The sequence below is a fragment of the Chaetodon auriga genome, chromosome 23 (genome assembly GCF_051107435.1).
Source record: "Chaetodon auriga isolate fChaAug3 chromosome 23, fChaAug3.hap1, whole genome shotgun sequence".
In the NCBI taxonomy this organism is placed as follows: Eukaryota; Metazoa; Chordata; class Actinopteri; order Chaetodontiformes; family Chaetodontidae; genus Chaetodon; species Chaetodon auriga.
This window is the reverse complement of record NC_135096.1, coordinates 3,807,015-3,831,528: the sequence shown is the minus strand read 5'-3', so window position 1 is coordinate 3,831,528 and position 24,514 is coordinate 3,807,015. Positions and strand designations below refer to the sequence as shown.

The following is a 24,514-nucleotide window of genomic DNA, read 5'->3' as shown; positions in this document are numbered from 1 at the left end:
ATGCACATGCTGGACACTGCACACGAAGGTGAAATTTATCTTCCGCATTTCTCCCATCCTGGTCGTCCTTCCTCCACGGCAGACCAGGAGCGGTGGGCTGTCATCCAAGCGGCGCCCGGGGACCCAATTCCGTTTTGTCACCATTGGTCAGGTGGTGATCTTCTTGCATGTTTTTGGTGGGGGTATGTTTTACGGAGGATACCCCAGGTGAACACGGGGAAAACATGCAAACTCCACACAGAAAGGCCCCCTTTTTTTTTTTTTTTCCTCGAGCAGCAGGCACCGAAGGCATGGTGGAGGACACATCCCGGTGCCCGCAGCGAGAATCGAACCCGGGACCTTCTTGCTGTGAGGCGACAGTCAGAGACTCAACATTTTAAAATAAATGTTCTTTTTCTTCTTCTTCTTCAGACTGAGTGTCTGTAACCTCTCAGAGAGAAGCTGTGAAGTTCTGTCCTCAGTCCTCAGATCCCAGTCCTCCAGTCTGAGAGAGCTGGACCTGAGTAACAACAACCTGCAGGATTCAGGAGTCAAGCTGCTGTCTGCTGGACTGGAGAGTCCACACTGTGCACTGGAAACTCTCAGGTCAGATCAAGTTACTGTTTGTGTTGACAGATTTAAGTTAGTTCTGTACATTTAGAGATTCATTTAGTTTGAACAGTCTCTCTCATGTCAGGATTTGAATCTTTCAGTCTGTTTTGTTTATTTTCAGATCTCTGACAGATTGATGATTTTGAGTTTGTGATATGATGATCAGAAATAATTTCCCAGTCTGCAGTTGTAGATCATCTTTTCTGTGCATGTCAGAAAAATGTGTGCACGTGTCTGAATGTGAGAATTAAGAAAAAAAATCTCTCAAATTCAAGTTTGCAGATGTGTCAGAAAGTTTTGCAGCTGTAGAAATATTTTGTGTATGTAATTAAAATCTGTGCAGGAATATTTTCTACAGTGAGGTTTCACAAAGTGCAGCATGGGTCATTAAACCTGATGAACTGACTATTGATCAGAGTGCTGAGTCATGGGAAACGAATTTTGAAAGACTATGAGTCAGCAGTTTGAGTCCAGCACAGAGGCTGTCTCATGTGTAGCTCAGTGGGATGAAGGACAAAACAAATTGGACAAAGCCAGGCTTCCTTTGTGTGAGCTGCCTCAACTAAACATGAACTCCAGCAGTGGCGACTGGTGACTTAATTTGTTGGGGGGCCGCAGCTGTGCTTGGCGGCCCAAATAGTGCCTCACAATCAGAACACAACACACAAAATCTAATAAACAGTTATAGTAGACCATTGTTCAAGTATCAATACAACTAGAGACATACTTTGGATATTTCTGATCTGAAATGAAGAGTTTTTGGGCAGAATGGATTCAGAAAGTAGACTACTTTGATGAAAGTCAAGCATATGTTACAGTTTCACCATTACACCATTTAAACTAGAACACTGTTAAACCATCAATACAATCAGAGACAGACATTGGATATTGTTAAACTATCAATAGAATCGAGAGACAAATTGGATACGGTTTAACTATCAACAAAATCAAGAGAGAGAAATTGGATATTGTTGAATTATCGATAAAATCAAGGGGGGACTTTGGATACTGTTGAACTATTAATACAATCAAGAGGGAGACCAGACAGTAGTGTCCACTACTTGTAGAGAAATTTAGCCCTCCTGTCTTTCAGGCTCACAAATTTGTCAATCACCCATCTCAGTCACCAGCTTCTTCTCCATGGACAGGATGGCTAAGGCATTCAGCCTGTCCTGAGTCATGGTGTTCCTGAGGAAGGTTTTGACCCTCTTCAATGTTGAAAAACACCTCTCAGCCTCTGCAGTGGAAGTCCACATGTGGCATGATGTGCTGGAACAGTTTAAGGAAAACATTAAAGTCAGAATTCTCTCGTAGCCTAATGTGACCCTCTGCTTCTTTGACTGTTTTGTCATCAAAGTCACTTGAAGAGCGAATTCTCCTGAAGCATTCAATGAGGTCTTCTGTGTGCTCAAACACAGTATTGACGGGCCGGCTGTGAAAGTTCCATCTCACGTTGCTTTATGTTGGCAATCTGTGAGCCACTACTTCATCAAGGACACTGGTCCGCTTGGGAGATCTTGGAAAAAAAAAAACTTGAAAAACCACCAAGATCAGAAAAAAAAAAAAAAATCTCACCATAGAAATGTGAGAGGTAGCCTGTTGCATTATGAAGTTTAGTTGATGTGAATGGCAGTGGATGTAGTGGGCATTTGGGTACTCATCCTGTATTCTTCGCTGAACACCTGAAGTGGCACCTCTCATAACACTGGCTCCATCACATGCCTGGATGATGAGTTTACCTTTCTGTTCAGGAAGGATTCCACTAAGACGTTCCCTCAATGCAGTAGCAATGGACTCAGCATTTGCTCTGTTGTAGTCCATAACGTCTCAGTCCCAGGACTTTGAAATATGTAACAAGCAGGGGAAACAAAAAAACACATTACTTACTGGACATCCAGCTCGCCAGTTCCACTTCACATACATGTTTGAGGAGAAGATTCGTGTGTATGTCCTCCCATGATCAGTAGTCTGCTGTGAAATGTTTAAATCCGGACAGTCGGGTCCCAAATCTTTCACCCTTTTCTTGTCCACATCCGACGACACAAAAATGGAGTTTAGCGTAGAGAAACAATCAAGTTTTCCTTCACCACAGTCACCATCCTTCCTTCACAGTCTGCGCTAGCCGTCTTTTCTCTTCTCTGGAAGTAGTTACAACTGCAGCCCAATGCTTGCTAATGGACGTGACTGATTCGATGAATTGCCCAATCACACCAAGATTGGAAAACAATGTCATTGGTCTGGGCGCACAGAGGTGCGAACTAGAAGCGAATTTCCCTGCGCCAATGAAAAGCTGTCTCTGCCCGTAAACAATAAAAAAGTTTGATAGCTCTCATAGACACCAGCATTACTGGCACCCTTGACCTGGAGGAGGGCTTTATATCAAATGGCAAATCGCAAGTCTAGCCTAAAGTCGGACGCATTTAATGGTTGCTGGTAGTGTGGCGGGTACCATTACACCATTGCACAAGTAAAAATGCAATGTATTTTTGTTTATTTATTTCATATTTGTTAGGTTTGATTGTTTCATGGTTGATCTTGGTAGATATATAAAAGAGTCAATATTTCACAGGAGGGGCGGCGCCCTAGCGCCCTCTATTGACCAGCTACCATTGAACTCCAGGCAGAGATAACGGGCATCACGACGGTGGTGCCCGTTCCCATAAAAAGAGACGTTTGCTTCATCACTTGACTCTTTGTCACCACAAAAAGGACCAATCATGTGCCCCCTCCTTCAGTCCAGAGGAACAGGTTGTTATAATGGAGAGCTTTAGAGAATGTAAAAAATAAAAGAGGAACATCAAGACTGTTGCTGCACATAAGAAGAGAGAGGAATGCTGGCAGAAAACTGCTGATCCTTTAAATCTTTCACTTCATATATTTGTTTCAGCACTCAGTCACTCTCAGAGCCTCCTGTTTATTTCTAACTGCACATTCGAGAGTCTGAAACTTTAAACTTCATCCAGCAGGTTTAAACATGAGACTCAGGAACTGGATTCAGGTCTGACACTGTCCCCTCATGAAGGACACATGACTGTGTTCTTACAGACGTGAAGACAACGAATGAACATCTACAACATGTTTATGATGGAACAGCAAAGATTTGAACACATGCTGAGACATGCACATGCACTGTGCACTGGAAACTCTCAGGTCAGATCAAGTTACTGTTTGTTGTAAAAGAGTTGACGTCTTTCTTTAACCTCAGAAGTCCACACATTTGACATATGCACACATTGATTGGCAGATTTTTTTTTCTCTCAGTGTACCTTTTATTATTTAAGTCTAGGTGAGATGGAAATCCTCATTTAGGTTTTCTTATCATGGAACTTGTGACATGTGATTAGTGGATGTCACTTTATTCCTGATTCAGTCATGATTAACGACCACAAAGGCGTCGCTGAGGACCTCAGGAAGTGAAGTGTCAAATGTGAAGTCGTTGACCTGAAACACAGAAACTGTTGAGAATTATTATGTGTTGTAAATCCTCCCATGTGATGCTGCTCAGCCTATCAGATCTCTGCATTTTGAGAGCAATGATTTGACGGACACAGCAGGACCCTCAGATGATCTTCCATGTGTGTTGTTCTGTGTGTTTGCAGGCTGTCAGGCTGTCTGATCACAGAGGAAGGCTGTGCTTCTCTGGCCTCAGCTCTGAGATCCAACCCCTCCCATCTGAGAGAGCTGGACCTGAGCTACAATCATCCAGGAGACTCCGGAGTGAAGCTGCTGTCTGCTGGACTGGAGGATCCTCACTGCAGACTGGACACTCTCAGGTATGAAGAGGCTGCTGCAGCCACAGTCAGTCAGTGTGAAAGAGAAGGAAGAGCTGGAAACATGTTGTCTGTCTTTTTGGTTGATGGTGGATGTGAGTGAGACATGAACAGTCACACATGTAGGAAACCTTTGTCCTTTGATCACAACATAAACACTGGTTGAACATGAAAAGGACATATTTGTGTTGGAGGTCTCAAGGAGAACATCTCCAGGAACAAACATGATAATGACCTGTTGGTCATAATTGATGCAGTTTGGACAGATCTCTGCATGGAAAAAGAACTGTCTGTCAGTTTGACAAATGTCCTGTTTGTCCTCAAAAGACATAAAAACAAGCTTCCAATAAGTCCAAAGCAGTTCTATTTAGTTCAAACTGCTGGAACCTGACAACCACAGGACAGAGCAGGACTTTTGAGATGCTTCATTCAAGTGTTTTTCTCAAAATGTTGGACTGTTCCTTCATCAGTGGAGAACAGTTGGACTGAACATGGTTTTCACAGCAAACATGGCTTGTAAATATTTTCATGTGCAGACATCAAGTGGCTCTTCTTGTTCTGGTGAACTTCAGGAAGTTTGACATGAAAAGATTTCCACACAGCAGAGTCATGATGACTTCACACTTCTAATGAACACATGAAGCATGGTCACATATGGGATGTGACGAGGAGAACCGTGTCCAATAATCAATGACTAAAGCTCTGTTGGTTTGCTCAGTGAAGACAAAATCAGTCTGATTATTGATCATCACAGGTGGGAGAGCAAGAGAGCGATCAATGAGTGAAGCAGCTTAGAATAGAAGACAGCAACAGATTGAAATGAGGAAATGAGCTGATGAAGGCAGATTTAATGATGAGAGAGAATCAGTGTCGCTGTCAGTGTCTGAGCAGAGCTGAAGAGGTTTAGGGGCAGCAGGGAGAAGCAGGCCGGATCAACATGTTGTGTTTGTGTGTATGAGAGTGATGTAACGTCCATGTTTGCATGCTGAAAGAGGAGGTGCTGCTCTCACCCCCCTCCTCCTTTCAGGGTGGAGCCTGCTGGAGTCCGATGGTTGAGACCAGGTCTGAGGAAGTGTAAGTGTGTCTTTAATTTGACTGATGAAAACAAAGCAGAGCACATTCAGCCATCTTCAAACTGTGACATCACTCATTCACATCTCTGATGTCATCATCAAACTGTCCATCAATCAGCAGATGATGGATCAATAACTGCAGCTGTTTTCTTCTTCTTCTCTCCATCAGATTCCTGTGAACTCAAACTGGACACAAACACAGTGAACACAAACATCAAACTGTCTGACAACAACAGGACGATGACACTGGTAGAGGAGGATCAGTCATATCCTGATCATCCAGACAGGTTTGACCAATGGACTCAGCTGCTGTGTGGAACTGGTCTGACTGGTCGCTGTTACTGGGAGGTCGAGTGTAGAGGAGGAGTTCATGTATCAGTGAGTTACAGAAGAATCAGAGGGAAAGGAGACAGTGATGAGTGTGTGTTTGGAGAGAATGATCAGTCCTGGAGACTGGACGGCTCCCATGGTCGTTACTCTGTTCGTCACAAAAACAGAGAAATATTCATCACCTCCTCCTCCTCCTCCTCCTCCTCCTCTGTCTCTCACAGAGTAGGAGTGTATGTGGACTGTCCTGCTGGCACTCTGTCCTTCTACAGAGTCTCCTCTGACTCATTGATCCACCTCCACACCTTCAACACCACATTCACTGAACCTCTTTATCCTGGCTTTGGGTTCTGGCTCTGTCCCAGGTCTGGTTCCACAGTGTCTCTGTGTACTGTAAGAGGGAGAGTCTCCTCCTCTTAGAGAAACACTGCTGAACAGATCATTTGAGTCTGTGCAGAATCTCAGTCACATCAGTCTTTCAGGTTATTGGAATAAATTGATCAATTAACTTTATTGAAAATGATTGAAAAGATTCCTCATTTAATTTGTGAACTTCTTCCACTTCCAGTCCTTTAAAGATGGAAGCTGTGATCATTAAACTGTGGAAACACTGTTGACTTGAACCTTCAGCTGTGTGTTGATTTCAGTTCTGGATCTTGTTCCAATCAAAGCTGAATGTTGCTGTGAGTGTTTGTTGTGTCTCTCAGATCAGGACTAGAGGTCCACCGATACGGTTTTTTCAGGGCTGATACAGATTATTAGAAATCAAGGAGACTGATAACCGTTAAAATATCAGATATCATCTTGATTGTTTCACTTCATGTTGTGTTTTCATGGTTCCTTTTACTCAACAACATCAAGCTGAACCAAGAATCAAGTGAGCACAAACTAATTCCTGATAGCTGATAACACTTGAACTGTTTGTTGACGTATTAAGACATGAGGAAGGAGACAGCAACCTTCAAAATCCAAGACAAGTGACCACAGCGAGAGCAGCACAGGTTTCCCTCAACACCAGAGACAACCTGAGGGACGTGGACCTCGTTAGCAGACGTCCACTTCATTCAAACAACTTTATTACCACCAACAAGTCTTCAGTTTGACCAGCAGAGGTTTTGGTGGCTGATAACATGTCGTGATACTGTTTGTGACTCAAACTTTGATTTGGAGTCAAGTTTCATCTTCGAAAGCAGAAAAACAAGTTTGGAAATCATTGTTAAACAAATCTGTCAAAGACTTTTAGAAAAGTCTTCAAACTTCAAGGGTACATGAGAAACAACTGAAAAAAAGGATACTTTTTTTTATACTTTATTGTGTCAGTACAGTATACGACATTCCTACAATACACATCCTGTTATTTAAATAACTTGACACAATATTTAGTTTTTTGTTATCTTTCACCCGTGTGGCACAGTCAAACATAACCTTTCATAACTTAAAATACATATACACAAATACCCCAAAAGTAAGCAAAAAAAACCAAAAAAAAAAACATTGCCCAGCAAAAAATACGCACGCAATTACAACAAATACAACAGTAATATAAATGTGCACATAAACAGTAAGTAGTTTTTTCCTTTTTTTTTTTTTTTTTAGGCTTCATCTCTACTGTATGCAGAGGATATATCTAGTTACTTTAATTTAAAACGAGCCCATCTTTTTTCCAACAACTTTTCTTTCGTATTAATTCTATAAGTTACCCTCTCCATCCTATAAATATTCTCTACAGTCTCTAGCCATTTATTTACTTTGGGGGCTTCCAACTTTTTCCAGATTCTTGTTATTTGTTTGAGTGCTGTAATTCTCAGAATCCAAAATAAATATTCTTCATCCTTTCGAAGGCCATTAAAACCTATTCCCAACCATAAAGTGTGTTTATTAAATTGGCCCAATTTCCCAAACATCTGTTCTATTATGTGTATGACTTCTGACCAATACATTTCTATTTTTTTACATGTAAAGAATATGTGAGTGTGGTCCGCTTTGTCTTCCCCGCATTCCCTCCAGCAGCTAGAATTATTCTGTGTATATTTGCTTAACATCACTGGTGTTCTAAAATACCGTATATTTATCTTCCAAGCATATTCTTGGCAGAAGGTGATTTTATGTTTGAGAAATGATCTTTAAGACTCTGATTCCACTCGTCATCTGATATAGATGTTTTCAGTTCTATCTGCCATTTATCCTTAATGTTATTTATGTCTTCGGTTCTGTAATCCTGAAATATTTGATACATTTGTCCAGTTATATTTTTCAAATTATGGTTTTGATTGGCCTTTATCATATGTCTCAGAATGGGATGGAGATCTCCAAGAGATGTAATTTGGACTTTTTCCTTCAAATAGTTTCTCACTTGCAAATATCTGTAAAAGTGATTCTTGTTTAAACCATATCTATTTACTGTATTTTCAAAAGAATCCATTGCTTCTTCCTTGTACATTTGATAGAATCTTGTGAGGCCCTTACTCTCCCATTTTTTAAAAACATCATCAATACTATTTGGAATAAAATCTGGATCCCAGGCTATCTCTCTTAAACAAGTGATTTCCTGTTCCTTAAGTCTGGTTATTTTACATGTTCTTCTCCAGATTTTAAATGTGTTATGTACAGAATAACTTTGTGTTTTAATCTGTGCTTTTTTCGAAACTGAGAAAATCAAAGTACTGAGTGATTCAGCCAAATTAAACTCAATGAGTTTCCATTTGGGTCTCATCTCATTATCCATCCATATTAAAGTTGGTTTCACCTGTGCTGAGTAATAGTAGTGTAATGGGAATTCTTATTATTCATCTTCTCTGTACTTAATCGTAAGTATTCACTGTCTTAAAAACAAATGAACAACCATATCGTATGATTAGGTGCGTCCGTGTGTCATAATCTGCTGACCATGTTATTATGCACTGATTAAGTGAACCTTGTGTCCTGATTGTACAACACATTATGACGTGTAGTCATCCTGTCTACAAAGATAATATATTGTATATAATCTATCAACTTCTTCTGCTCCGGGCTCTTTCTTGTCATCTCACACTCGAGACAACAAGAAGGGAGTCCGTCTGCAGGCGTCAGAATAAACTCACAGAAAGACAACGAAAATTGGCAGAACAGTAGTTTTCGCTCCGTGGCTTTCGGTAGGGCGTCCTTAGCCTGTATGTGGATTTCAAAAAGCACAGAGGACAGGTTTGCGCAATAACGTAACATTTCATCTTCGCATTGGCTGGTATGAGGGAGTTGCCTCTTAACCGGTCCAATCCCTGTATTCATTGGCCGTGCAAAGAGGATTTCAAACGGGCTGAGGCCGTTTCTGCTTCTGACCCTAGCTCTCATGTGCATCAAAACAATCGGTAGTGCTTTTGTCCAAGTTAAACCAGTTTCATCACAGCATTTAGCTAACTTGCCTTTCAATGTACCATTCTCTCTTTCAACAGCCCCCCCGCTTGCTGGGTGATAGGCACAATGTTGCCTCATGTCAATACCAAAATACTCACCCACGCTCTTCAGGGCTGTGCTCACGAAAGGTGTACCATTGTCAGATGAGATCTTACCTGGAATTCCCCATCTGGGAATTATTTCTCTGATTAAAGCTTTTGCTACTGCTGCTGAATCCTGTTTAGAAGTGGGAAAAGCCTCCACCCACTTGGAAAACATGTCAACAAAAACCAAACAGTATTTCTTTCCCTCGCTAGGTGTTAGCTCAATGAAGTCCATTTGTAAGTGATCAAAAGGTTTTTGTGGTGGTGGATGAGCACTCTGTTGTATCTGGATGCCTCTGCCTGCATTGTTAGTAGCACAGATCACACAACTTTGACAAAATTTTTGGGAGAAGTTAGAGAAACCCTTTGTGAACCAATATCTCTGTATTTCACTCATCATACCCCCTTTTGACACATGATCTCTTCTATGTGTCAACTTAGCATAATGAGGAAACAAATATTTAGGCAAACATGGTTTATCATTTGGTCCGTACCACACTTTGTTAGAAAAAGACTAGCCTGCTTTTTTCCAAGCCAGCCTCTCTTCATGGCCGGCTCTGGCCTGCAGGTCCTGCAAATCAGCTGTGGGTGTCAATGGTGAGTCAACAATGGCAAGACATTGCATGTTGTTTTTAGTGTTATCTAGCTGTGCTGCTGCCTTTGCTGCAGCATCCGCTCTGGCGTTCCCCTGTGAAACAAAATCATCATTGTTTGTGTGCGCTTGGCATTTGCAGATAGCGACCTGTTTTGGAAGGAGGACAGCATCGAGAAGTGCAGCAGCCATGGTGTGATAGGCAATCGGTTTGCCCGTGGAAGTTAAAAAATCCCTTTTGGCCCAAAGACGGCCAAAATCATGTGCCACTCCCCATGCATATCTGCTGTCAGTATATATGTTAACTGTTTTATCAGAAGCAAGTTTGCATGCTTCTGTCAGTGCAACCAATTCTGCGGCTTGTGCAGAATAATTTGAGGGGAGTGGCTGTGCAACAATTGTGTCATGTAGTGTTGTAATAGCAAAGCCTGCTTGGTTTTTACCGATTGTTGAGTTTCTCGAGGCTGAACCGTCCACAAACAGTTCTAGGTCAGCATTCTGTAAAGGTGTGTCCTGCAGATCGGGCCTGGGAGAACAGGTTTCATTCATGACTGCCACGCAGTCGTGTGGTACCAGTAGAGTGAGATCAGCATAGCCTACAATGTCACGTGATGCTATCACAGCTTTTTCAGCAGCTGCCACAACTCTAAGGCATGTAAGAAGGACCATCGCTCAGTGGTCCCAAATCCTCTTTTCAGATGAAAGTACATTTTGTATTTCATTTGGAAATCGAGGTCCCAGAGTCTGGAGGAAGAGTGGAGAGGCACAGAATCCAAGTGGCCTGAAGTCCAGTGTGAAATAAATCAACATACTTTTCACAAGTTGGACTTTTTTTGTTATAAATCCTTTTTTTGGATTGATCTCATGAAATATTCTAATATGTTGGGATGCTGGATTTTTGATTTTCATGAGTTGTAAGCCATAATTATCCAAATTAAAACAAGACAGGCTATAAATATTTCAGTCTGTGTAATAAATCTAAAATATGTGAGGTTTTCACTGAATTAAATGACAGGAAAACATGAACTTTTCCATGATATTGAAATTTTTGAGATCCAGGTTCTGTGCAGTGACATTGCGAGTGTTCTGAAAATTAATGGAGGTCTGAGTGCCCCTTTTAGTGTTCAGAGGGGGGGTCAGACAGGACTGCTCTTTGTCCGGCGTGCTCTACTCATTAGCCATCGAGCCTCTGCTTCAGACGCTGAGACGTGATCTGAGCGGTGTTCGTTTGACTGACTGTGACGTCTCTTTAAACTGTCAGCGTTTGCAGACGATGTCATCATCCTGGTCAACACGCAGAGAGACATCGATACGTGAATACAGTCAACCTGTTCACTTCCGTATCATCAGCCAAAGCAAACTGGGGGAAGAGTGAGGCGGTCATGGTAGGGGACAGGCTGGGAGATCGGCTCAGGCTACCCGGAGGATTAGTCTGGAAGAAAGGGGGGCTAAAGTATCTGGGAGTCTTTCTGGGAAGCAACATGTTTTTACAGAAAAACTGGGACGAAGTTTTAGAAAAGGTCAAAGGTCAGCTCATGAAGTGGAAGTGGATTTTACCCAAAATGTCTTACAGAGGCCATGTTCTGGTCATTAACAATCTGGTGTCTTCTGCTCTGTGGCATCAGTTGGCCTGTGTTGATCCTCCAGCTTCTCTTTTATCACAAATTCAGAGAATTTTAGTAGATTTCTTTTGGGACAGGTTTCACTGGGTCCCTCGGAGTGTCCTGTTCCTTCCTAAGGAGGAGGGTGGACAGGGTTTAGTCCATCTGGCCAGCAGGGGAGCTGCTTTTCGACTCCAGTACATCCAGAGACTGCTCACTGGGCCTATGGACCTGGTGTGGAGAGCAGCATCCTGTTGCATCCTGAAGCAGTGTGGTGGTCTGGGACTGGGCCTGCCTCTGTTTCTGATGGACTCCAGCAAGCTGAACACCTCACCTCTGCCAGCCTTCTACAGAAGTGTTTTTACAGCGTGGTCTCTACCGAGAAAGCAGAGGCAGGAGCAGGACGACTCTCTGTGCTGGCTCCTGCAAGAACTTGTGCTGCATGGAGGACGATTGAACGGTCCCAGCTGGGGTGGACCAACTCTGCACAGAGCACTTCACACTGCAGGAGATTCCACTCTGAGCCAGGTGGTGGAGGTGACCTGACCTGGGTTGGACGACCCTGCTCCACTGGCTTCTCGTCAGACTGTTCACTGGTTTTAAAAACTGTTCTGGTCCTCTACTCGACCCTGTTGACCCTGCAGGTGTTGCTCTGGAGGACGCCTCAGGGCAGTCACTATACAAACTGCCGGTAAAGTCCTTGAACCAGAGCAAAACGGGCGCAGTGACGCCCCGTGGAGGACATACTGCAGTTTAAACCCTGACTTTAAACCTGCATAAAGGTCTTTATACAAACCTCCTTTAACAAGGAAACAGGCAGACTTGCAGTGGAGGATCCTCCATGGCGTCGTGGCAGTGAACTCCTTCATCTCTGTGGTCAAAGCTGCCGTAGAGGACAAATGTCCCCTCTGCAGCCACAGAGAGACGGTGTTTCACTGCTTCTCAGAGTGCTCTCACCTCAGGGCTCTGTTTGTGCTGCTGGAGGCCTTTTTTAGCAGATGTGGAGAAGTTTTTACACAGCAGGCTTTTATCTTTGGTTTTAAGTACACTTGCCAAAGAAAGAACAAATGTCAGTTACTGAACTTTGTCTGAGGACAGGCTAAGATGGCGGTGTGTGTGAGCTGGAGGAGGAAGGTGGAGGAAGCCTTGAATGTAGATGTGGTTCCTGTGTTTGTGAGAATGGTGAAGTCCAGACTGCTGAGTTCAGCTTTTACAGAGCTGTTCAGGACCTGGACAGTGTCCAGGCAGTATGGGGTTATGGGGGGACAGAGGGACAAATCATCTTTGATCATGTGACTGAAACACCTCTGGGAAGAAGCATGATGGTGTGAATGTCACGAATAAAGACTTTATGCAGAGAACAAAAAGATCTCTGTCTCTCTCTTAATAAACTTAAACATCTCTCTCTCTCTCTCTGTGGGTGAAGTTGTGGGTTGTGGAAGCGTTAAATCAGCTTCCAGGATGAACAGCGCTGTGGTGATTTTCCTGGACAGCACTGAAAAAGCCAGTCAGCTGGTAGAGAGCGGGGTGGTGATTCAGGGGACGTTAACGCCGGTCTTTTCCCTTGTTAGTCCGGTAAAGAAGGTGATTGTGTCTAACGTGCCCCCTTTTCTAAAAAACGAGCTGTTAGAAAACGAGCTAGCTCGACACGGTCAGATCGTGTCCCCCATGAAGCTGATTCCTCTCGGCTGTAAGTCTCCGCTGCTCAAACACGTCGTGTCGTTCAGGAGACAGGTATCCATGGTCCTAAATGGAAACAAGGATGAGCTAAATATAGATCGATAACTTCGACTACACTGTTCATGTTACCACTGACACTGTCAAATGTTTTGGATGCGGAGCAGAGGGTCACCTGATCCGTTCATGCCCCGACAGAGCGGGAGAAAAGCAGCCGGCCTGCGGCTCAGGGCGAAGCGCGGAGCGAAACACAGCGCGAGGCGCAAAGCGAAGTGCAACGCAAAGCACGGAGCGAAGAGAAGGGCGCACAGAGCAGCACAGACTACACACCCACAGACACACACACAACTGCAGACAGTGAGGAGCAGGTGAACGGTCAGACAGAGGAAGAGGTCACCTCTCAGACTGAACAGGCAGAGCCCAGAGTTCAGACTCTGGTGAAGGAGCTGGCTGGACAGACTGCCACCAGGGTGGCTGAGTCAGTGTTGGATGAGGTAGAGGACGGTGTGATGGTGGAGGACAGGGTGATGGTGGAGGACAGGGTGATGGAGGAGGACAGGGTGATGGTGGAGGACAGGGTGATGGAGGAGGATGGTGTGGAGGAGGAGGATTTTTTAAAAGTAGCAACAAAAAGGAAAACTCCAGAAACCAAAGCCACCAGTGAAAAGGTACCAAAAGTGTCAAAGAAAGACCCACAGTGCTCCTCCTGTCAGTCAGAGGAACACACACAGGACACAAAGGACACACAACGCACACACAGCTCACAGGTGAACACAGAGGACAGTGAATCGGACACAGAGAACATGCAGGCAGAAACACACACCGGTTATTCTTTCTCAAGAATTCGAGCTTTTCTGAGGAACACGAAGGGGCTGAGAGCTGTGAAGGTGGAGGAACACTTTCCAGACCTTCAGTTATTCCATGAATCCATCAGGTTCTTCTTGAGGAAGTCAGGAGGGCTCGGGCAGCCTTCCTTCACTGACCCAGAGACTTACCGGCTGAAAAAACTGTTGGTTAAAGTGCGAACACAGATAGAGAAAGATGACTAAGATGAAGATGTTCTCCCTCTTCTTCTATTTGTTGCCCTTTGTCTTGTTGTTGTTCACATGCAGCCTAATCATGTGCGAGATGAAGATTGGCTCTTTAAACATTAACGGTGCGAGAGAAGACACAAAGAGAGCTGCTCTCTTCTCTCTTCTTCAGTCTAAAGGACTAAATGTGGTTCTCCTTCAGGAGACCCACAGCACTCCTGATAAGGAGGCGGACTGGAGGAGGGAGTGGAGGGGGGAGCTCATCCTCAGCCACAAGACTAGTAACAGTGGAGGTGTTGGGATCCTCTTTTCTAGAGACTTTCTACCTGTTTCCTGCTCTGTGGAAGAGATCGTTCCCGGCCAGATGCTAAAAGTCTGTGCTGTCTTCGAGAGCGTGAGGATGGTTTTTATAAATGTCTACGCTCCAACCGTTGGCTTAGACAGACTGGTTTTTTTAGATGTTTTAAAGACTGTTCTTACCAACTGCAGCAGTGAGGAGTACCTGTTCCTGGGAGGTGATTTTAACTGCACAGAGAACCCTCAGCTAGACAGGAACCATCAAGAACCTCACGCTGCTTCCAGACGGGCTCTGATGAAACTCGTTGAAACATTTGATCTCTGTGACGTGTGGAGACGTTTCCATCCTGCTCAGAGACAGTTCACCTGGGCTCACAGCAGAGATAACTGGATGTCTCTGGCCAGACTGGACAGAATGTACTGTTTTAACCACCACTTCAGTGTTTTTAAAGGTGTTTCCATCAGCCCGGCGGGTTTCTCTGACCACTCTCTGGTGCACTGTGTGCTGTCTGTCAGAGACGTTAAATGTAAGAGCGCGTACTGGCACTTTAACACCAGTCTGCTTGAGGACAACAGGTTCCAAAAGGCCTTTAAGTCCTTCTGGAGTAAAAGTGATGGAGCAGATCATTCACAGGGATCAGACATACTCTCTCTCTGTCTCTATGTCTCTGTCTATCTCTCTCTCTCTCTCTCTGCCTCTATGTCTCTTTGCCCTCCTGTTGGCTCGTCCTCAAGCTTGATGACGAGGTGATCATTTGAATCATGTGTGTTGGAGCAGTAAACATCTAAAATCAGAATCAGAATCAGAATCAGAATCAGAAAAAGCTTTATTGCCAAGAATGCTTTTACACATACGAGGAATTTTTTCTGGTGAAATTGGTGCATGACACATCTACTAAAATATGACACATCTACTAAAATAAGAGCATAAAAAATAACAATTTAAATATATATACACAAGTCTGTTATTGTTAGAAACACAGTACTGTTTTCAGAAAGAAGTCCCAGTTGAGCGTTAATGTAACGCATAGAGTTATATTTATATCAGTCAATGTGACAGAATGAGTCCGAGGTGGAATGTGAAGAGTGTCAGGGGGGGTTCCGGGCCTTGTTGGTAAGGCTGACAGCAGACGGGAAAAAACTGTTCTTGTGGCGTGAGGTCTTGGTCCTGATGGACCGCAGCCTCCTGCCAGAGGGGAGTGGCTCAAAGAGTTTGTGTCCGGGGTGAGAGGGATCAGCCACAATCTTTTCTGCACGCCTCAGGGTCCTGGAGGCGTACAGGTCCTGAAGAGATGGTAGATTGCAGCCAATCACCTTCTCTGCAGACCGAATGACACGCTGCAGTCTGCCCTTGTCCTTGGCGGTGGCAGCAGCGTACCAGATGGTGATGGAGGAGGTGAGGATGGACTCGATGATGGCTGTGTAGAAGTGCACCATCATTGTCTTTGGCAGGCTGAATTTCTTCAGCTGCCGTAGGAAGTACATCCTCTGTTGTGCTTTCCTGATGAGGGAGCTGATGTTCGGCTCCCACTTGAGGTCCTGGGAGATGATAGTTCCCAGGAAGCGGAAAGACTCCACAGTGTCAATAGTGGAGTCACAGAGGGTGATGGGGGCAGGTGAGGCTGAGTTCTTCCTGTAGTCCACAACCATCTCCACTGTCTTTAGAGCATTTAGCTCCAAAGATCTCCGAAGATCTCAAAACATGCAGTTCAGGGGTCCCAGAAGAATTAAGAAACACTGCTCATGCACCTTCCTATCAAAAGTTATTCACAAATAAAATCTTGATCCAGGGGGTCATTGGTGTGCAAAGTGCTATCACTGTGATACATGGGCTGGCCCGTGTCTGCCCTCCTGTGGCCACTGATGGGATCTGTCGCTTCGTGCTGCAGCATATGTGATGAGATGGCGACGTGATGCACCGAAGGCCCACCGAAGATCTCAAAATGTGTGAGTCAGTGTATGTCCAATTAAGAAGACAGATTAAATCTGCAGACCCAATTTACTGTATATAAAGAGAAATTCAACCTCACTTGCGTTGCATTGCAACCTGAACCCTGTCTCCTGTGAAACAGAACAACATCTTCAACAGATATTGAGGTGGCACTACAAGTACTGGATGCGGTGGTGTGTTCCAACTGCCTGCCCTCAGACTCTCTCACTGTCTTCATCATCACACTCTGTCGAACCGTCAGCGTCATGGAGTTTTGTGAATCCTGCTGGAAGTTGATGAGGAAGGTGTTGGGGACTCACCTCGGCCACAGTGCCGTTTACACTATGTGCCGCATCATGGAAGAGAGGGTGTACATGGAGGATGCACCATTGCTGAGAGGAGCTGTGTTCTTTGTTGGAATGGCACTATAGAGCGCCTGCTGCAGCCGATCCAGACAACAGGCAGTGCGGCCTAGACAGGAGACGTGTGGAAATCGGGGAGAGCGTGCGTTGGCCTGATGGTTTTTGGCCAAGGTCACGCCCACACATCGTCTTTGACCTTTTCACCCAGGTGACAGAGCAAAGTGTCCCCTCCATCTCTGAAGACCAAGTTTGTATTTATGAGAATTTCTCTTGTTCTGTTTACTTTTTTCTCTCGTTTCCCACTTGCCGACCTCGAGCAGCCGAGGCCCGGCCTTCACTTTAACCAAAGAGTCCATTCTGTAACATTCTGTATTATTTGTACCACATACTGATCCCACTTTAAATGAGGCATCCCACTGTGTCATTTCATGTTGCCTCATCTAACCTCTCTGTCTGTGTCCGCCTGCCTGTCTGTCTGTCGTCGCCCCCTCCGGTAGCCTCTGAGGGGACCTGCACAGACCACACTCAGGATTTGGTTGTGAAAATGCGCTACGCCTGAGAGTTCAGCTGGAGCGAGAGGAACGAGAAAAGAAGATGATTCCCCAAGACGGAAATGACAAACCAATCTGTGTAGATTTCTGATCTTTGTATCGTCTATAGACATTTAAGCCCTCTGGACTCTGCCTTGACGTGGCGTGGAGGCTTGTATGTCTCAGTGATCATAGGCACTCTCCAGATTGGCTCTGCCCAGCAGAGTTTACTCTTGATTGGTCAGGCAGGAGGAAGCTGTGCAGGATAGAGCCGATCTGGAGAGTCCCTATGATCACTGAGACCAGACTAAAGAGTCCACAACCTACACGATGTTGAAGACATAAAAGAAGGAGGAGAAGAAAAAGAAAAAGAAGTCAGGGTTATTTGTATAACCCAGAATCACAATTGACATCACCCCAATGGGCTTTACAGTCTGTACAAAGTGTGACATCCTCTGTCCTTAGACCCAGCAAGCCTGAAGTGGTATTGCATCTAGATTTATAGCTTATGTTCACTGTTCATTGGAAATTGTTCATCAAACTATTGTTGACAGAGAGACGCTCAGTCGCAAAAGCAGGATCGGCCAAAAGACTGAGGCTGTAGTTTGGACTGTTGACCAGTAGATGGAGACAAATGATAAGGCTTGGCAGCTGGGACAGACTCAGCGAATCCTCTGGAGCCAGCTCCTAAGAGATTTCTGAATGATAGAAATCAGGAAAACACACTAGATTAACCAGCTGTATGTGCCGTGACAGACAAAGAGACCCACCCTTTTTCAGGTCTGTTTGATTTCCTCACCTGTCAAATCTTTTTATTCTTTGTTGTTTTGATTTCCAATGTTATTTCATTGCTTGGTGTGTGCTTTGATTTTGAACCTTTACTGTTATTGTTATTACTTTATTAATATTCACTTTTTAATTACATTGATCTCCTAATAATAATGATAATCATCATAATGACAATAATACACCATGTCTAACACAACTATGCTGTCTAGCAGTTTCTGACAGCAGCCGAGTGGAAATATTTCATTTTAAGCGCCTGATTTCACTCTTTCTTAATTTTTCCCCCTAAAATCAAAGCTTTTGTAACCCGAAGTATCACGGGGGACATTTTGGGTTACAAAACAGCACAGGGGTGCCATTTCTGGTATCAGCATTGGGAAAATGGAGCCAATCCGATGTACAGAATGGAGGCTACATGCTTGGCCACTCTGATTGGCTAAGAGGGTGCGTGATCGACAGGTGATGCTGTGTAGAGTGGGCTAAAACTTTCCAGAAGGAGTTGGAAGATGGAAAGGTAAGATGCGGCCCCGTCAGCTCTTCAAAAAGTCGGCATTTTAAGCATATTCTGTGTGTCTGAATGCATTTTTATGTGAAATTAGACATATAAGGCATTTCAACCTGTTGACATGCTCACACAAAATTACCAGGATAACGCCCACCAAGTTGCGCCGCTATTTATTATAACAGTGGAACAGGCAGAGGAATTAGTGATGTGTTGGTCGGACATTTAGGGTTACAAAACATCACAGGCCACCGCCCAACGCATCTGAAGAGGGTGTGTATGAAAACCAACACACAAGAGGAAAGGGAGCAAGAAGCATCCAGAGCCATTGCCTCCCAGAACTGATTTGCCAGAGAGGGCAGAGTTTGGGACTTCTCAGAGCTCGAGGAGTATTGCGAAGATCCAGCTTCTTGTGTCAGCCTATGCCTTCACCTTCAGAGTCGAGGATTCATCATCACCAACACTCCTCAAATGTGCCCGACAGTTCAGCCAACTGAGAGGTATGCTGATCTGATTACCACTGCACTGTGACTTGCACTGATGTAGTGACTAATACAGCTTTTCTACTCTGTGTTACCTCAGTGACTTTTGCAACAGGTCTCAAAAGAAGGATGTCCTTACTGCTGCACAGAGGGATATTGATTATATCCACCAAAAACTAATCAGTGGCGATTACATCCCCAACACTGCAGTCACATCTTTCAGACACTACTGTGAGGTTATCCTGCTGTTGGAGCACCAACTGACAGGGAAAGAAGTTCATCATTTTTCTTTGTTTCTCTGGAGTTTTTGGAATGCTACTTCAACAACATCAGAGACAAGACAGACCAGGGCAAGTTCTTCCTTGGAGAAGGTGGGGTCCCATTGTCCAACCCTGCATCAGATTTACAACGGCTGAAGTCAAAGTGAGTAATCAGTATTACTACATCAAAAGCATGCTCTATGAATCTTTCAAGGCTTTGATTTGACTCATAGCAATCAAACAGACAAGGACACATTGCAGCTGTTTTTGTTTCATTCGTTGTGTTGAACTGCTGTCGAATTGGTCTACACACACCCGCATCCCTGCAGGACTGGGATGCTTATTGCAGGGCCTTCCCTGTAACACTGACTGGTGACCCGCCTTTAAAAGACCAATGTACAAAGGCTGGTTTTCTACACTACCGGCCTTACTACCACAAGTGGAGGGATCTCCAACTTAGGCAGTGGAGTCTATATATATATATATATATATATATGTGTGTGTGTGTGTGTGTGTATGTGTGTGTATATGTGTGTGTGTGTGTGTGTGTGTGTGTATGGAGTACAAAAAGGTGAGTAGCATATGCTACTCACCTTTTTGTACTCCATGGTACAGCTCATTCCATTGACAGGAAAGGCAACCCCCCTCAAGCAGCCCGAATACAGAAGACACTGGACAAGGAGACAGCGTGGACATCAAACAGATCCACTGTCGATGACCTTGTGAAGGCCGGGGTTCCCCCTCAACAACAAATTGAGGACAACAACCTCCTCATCCGCTCAGTCGCTGAGCAGAATGGAAGGGCTTGGCCTTTAAGGATTTTGGAGAGGAAAAAGGCAAAGGTACATGCACACATGACTTGCAATCCAATCCCCAATTTTAAGTGAGTGATTACTTCTATGTGCATGTGTTGAGTCGGTGCTCCCAATTATTAAATGTTCATTTATTATTTTGTGTTTATGATGGGCAAACTTAATGTTATGTTATGTTTATTGAGTGTTTGAGTTGATTGAGGACTGATTGATTGCAGCTCTCTGATATCCATTGTGGGCGTGTTTAATAAAAGTCTCGCACCCGCAGCTGAGTTCAGTTGTGTGTAGGTGACCTGGGAAACAGCAGAGCGTCTCCGATTCATTTCTCCTTGTATATGGTGCTTTTTTCTCTGACTTCTGGGTTGACAATGCTGTGCCGCTGTTTAGCCCTACTCTGTCAACAGGTTATGGGCCCAGAGGAATCCAGAGACAGTTTAGCATGTTTCCACCGTGTGAGATGATTAGATGCTGTTAGCACCATGAGCAGAAGAATCGCAGACACAAGCCGCTGGTCCCGGCTCCTATTTGACGGAGATGAAAAGAATTACGAACTATGGGAGAAGAAGTTTTTGGGCCGCCATCGTCTGCAGGGCCTGAAAAACATTGTTTTAAATGACACCGACACGGAAGACGCAGAGGAGCTGCTAGTGGATGCAGCCAAGAATGCCGAGGCTTTGATGACAAAAGTAGCAGATGACAGCCGAGAAGCTCTGAAGATTTTAAGGGACTATTAACAAGGTAAAGGAAAGCCATGCATAATCAACCTTTATACAGAACCGACATCACTTCAAAAGTCAGTCAGTGAAAGTGTGACTGAATATGTGATCCGCGCTGAGATCACAATCACAGCTTTGAGAAATGTTGGAGAAACGTAAAGTGACGTTATGGTTCTGAAGGGGCTGCCTGAGTCCTTCAAACCATTTGCGGTTCATAATACACAGCGTACTGAGAACGTATCTTTTGCTGAGTTTAAAACAAAGCTACACAGCTACGAGGACACAGAGAAGATGTGGGCTGCAGCAACAGATGACAACGTGATGAAGGCGCGCATGCATCAGCAGAGAGGGAGACCTGCCAGCACAGGTGACCGGGGAGCAGAGAGGGCAGCAGCGGACCTGGCGTGCTTCAAATGCGGCCTGAAGGGACACCTGGCCAGAGCCTGCCAGCGCAAGTTGTGGTGCAGTCACTGCAGGAGCACCGCACACCGGGACACCACCTGCAGAAGGAAACAGCGCAGAGACCAAGACGACGCATGCAATGTCTCCGGGGGGGTCGACTGCGGGGCAACATCGCACATCATCACAGATCTCACCAAGTTCAGGTTTGATGGTTGAGGTTTGATGAGGAGTTCCAGGCTGAGACACACTGCGTGGAGCTGGCTGATGGCACTGCAACTATGATGACATTCAGAGGTTACAAAGAGTTGTTGATGGCATGGAAATTAAAGATCCAACAAACAAACCTCCACATTGTGAAGTGTGCACTCTGGGGAAATTTTTCCAAACCAGAAACAGAGACCCTGATACGAGAGCTAAAACACCTCCAGAGCTAATACGCATAGATTTGGCAGGACCGATCCACCCAGAGTCCAGAGATGGTCACAGATATGCACTTTCATTCACTGATGACTTTTCCAGTACAGTGTTTGTGTATTTCTTAAAAAGCTACAGAGAAGTTTCTAGCTGACACAGCCCCATACGGCAAGATCAAGTGTTTCAGATCTCGCAAGGTACTGAACACACAGGAAAAGGTTACCAGGCTCTACTCATTAAACATGGCATTAGACATGAGACATCAGCACCTTACTCTCCTCACCAGAATGGCACTGCTGAGCGCAATTGGCGCACACTTCTTGATATGGCACGGTGCATGTTGACTGAAAGTAATCTGCCAAAACAACTGTGGACTTATGCAGTCCAGACTGCTGCTGTGGAGAGGAACAGATGTTTTAATAAACGCACAAAGCAGACACCAATCCAAGCACTGACAGGCAGACAGCCGAACCTGTCTAGAATGCAGAGGTTTGGGTTGGAGTGTTTTGCTTAAAAACAAGACAAAAGAAAATTAGATGGTGTGAAAAGGGTGTTTTCATCGGGTATGACAAAAACAGTCCAGCATACATTGTCTACTTTCCTGACACTAAGAAAGTGCAGAAGTGCAGGGTGGTAAAATTTGTGGCTAAAACAGGTGGAGGGCAGCAGACACAGACTAACTTCCAAAAGTCCAGATCACCATGTCTCACGAGAACATAATCCTGAAGTGAGCCACCAGCCTGGAGTGAGCCGCCACCAACCACAGCCAGTAGAGGTCAAGTGTGAGCCTGAGCCCAGGTGTTACCCTTCGAGAGAGAGAAGGATGCCAGACAGATACACAGATTGCAGAATGTCTAAATATGTGTCTGATGACGAGACTGATCAAGTCCAGAAAGAAAGCAGCGGGGGGTAGATGGGTGTATGCTATTAAAAACAATCTTGATGGATCTGAGAAATACAAGGCCCGATATGTTGCTAAGGGATACAGTCAAAAGATGGGTGTAGATTATGACGAGACATTTTCTCCTACAGCTAACTTGACTAGTATCAGAGTGCTGATGCAGAAAACAGCACAAGAAGATTTGATTTTGCACCAAATGGATGTAAAAACAGCCTACTTAAAAGCACCAATAGAATGTGAGATTTACATGTAACAGCCAGAGGGGTACGAGGTGAAATCGCACACAAATGAAAAGTTGGTGTGTAAGCTAGAGAGGTCACTGTATGGGCTAAAACAATCAGGCAGGAATTGGAACAAGGTTTTGCATGACTATCTAACCCAAAACAAGTTTGTACAGAACCAGGCTGACCACTGTGTTTACACAAGGGAAACAGAACATGATAAGGTGATCATGGTTATTTGGATTGATGACCTCATCATTGCAGTAAGTGATGAAAATGCATTGCAGCTTGTGAAAGACATGCTTACAGCAAGGTTCAAAATGAAGGATTTGTGCAAACTCAGATATTTTCTTGGCATTGATTTTAACCACTGTGTGACAATGTCACAGACAAAGTATGTTGAAAAAATCCTGGAGAGGTTCAACATGCAGAATTGTAAACCTAGATCCACACCGTGTGAACAAAAACTGAACTACACGGATGATGCAGCACTGATGAATGATGACACAAAATACAGAGAGGCAGTAGGAAGCCTCATCTGTTTGATTGTGTGTACCAGATCTGATTTGAGCTGCATTGTAAGCAAATAGTCAAAGTACTTTACTGAACCTACCGAACAGCAATGGAGTACAGTTAAGCTGTACTGATGTATCTCAAAGGCACAATTAACAACGAGTTGTGCTACAGGAAAAGTGATGAGAACCTGGGTATACAAGCACACAGTGAAACGGATTGGCCTGCTGATGTCAGTGATAGACAAAGCACATCAGGTTATTGTATGAGCCTAACGAAGGGTGGCACTTTAGTGGCATGGAAAACCAAAAGAAGCCAACCGTAGCACTGTCCAATTGTGAGTCAGAGTACAATGCACTTGCTCAAAGCCTCTTGAAAAATCTGTCACACCTCAAAAAGTCGGTGTGAAAACACTTGGAAATGAGTAAAATCAAAGTGAATTCAACAAAATCCTGAGCTGAATCCTGTATGGGCTCTCAGGTCAATCCAGCAACACCTGGAGTGAAACCTCATCCATATAAGGACCTGTGTTCCAAAGCCCTGGTCCACTCCTTTGAAACGTCACAAAGTGGCTTTGATCTATCAGAGATGACATCAACATTCCACTGAGCTCAGGGCTTGAGGGAGATCATTGGTTTCCATAGCAACAATAAAGACAATATTGAAGTCTGCATGTAAAATAGGGGTGGGACTTTAACGCGTTAATTACGATTAATTAACTACAAAAAAAAAAAAAAAAAAAAAAAACACGTCAAAAAAAATTAACGCATTTAATCGCAGATTGCACTCCAGACACACGTTTGTAAGTGCACGAGTTCCTGGTCCACCGATCACACTGATGCACAAGACGCGTCAGAGCTAGGGTCGTTTCTCAATAGCAAGTACGCCAACTTGGCAGTTCGGACTTAGCAAGTTCAACCTGGGAGTACAGTCTCTCCAGGACGGGAGGACGCAGGACGGTCATTCTGCAATAGGGACGGCAGCGTACTTGATGACGTCACCATCGCAGCTCGTCTGCCGGTTATCTCCGAAAACTTTGGAGCAAATTTTAAACTACGCGCTATCGTGATGAATCGACCGCAGATTTTAAGTTTTAACATCCACTTTCTCACATAAAATAATCTTAAAACCACATTCCGTACTACTAAAACAGTAGTATTTCGAAACTTGTAACTTTACAGTTGTGAGTCCTCTCCTCCGCTATCGTTGCTACGAAATGCATTCTGGGATACGTGGCTGCCCCAAGCCCAA

At 44.4% G+C, this 24,514-nt stretch overlaps 1 protein-coding gene and 1 long non-coding RNA gene across 2 annotated transcripts in view; both read left to right on the top strand.

The window, feature by feature from the left end:
• Positions 1-24,514, top strand: part of LOC143316313 (uncharacterized) — a 242,668-nt gene that overhangs the window by 65,786 nt on the left and 152,368 nt on the right. The gene's annotated exons all lie outside the window — the stretch shown is intronic.
• On the top strand, positions 4,208-5,636 carry LOC143315778 (uncharacterized). Its single transcript, XR_013076181.1, has 3 exons — positions 4,208-4,364; positions 5,389-5,435; positions 5,604-5,636. It is a non-coding gene; the product is annotated as an uncharacterized LOC143315778 (long non-coding RNA).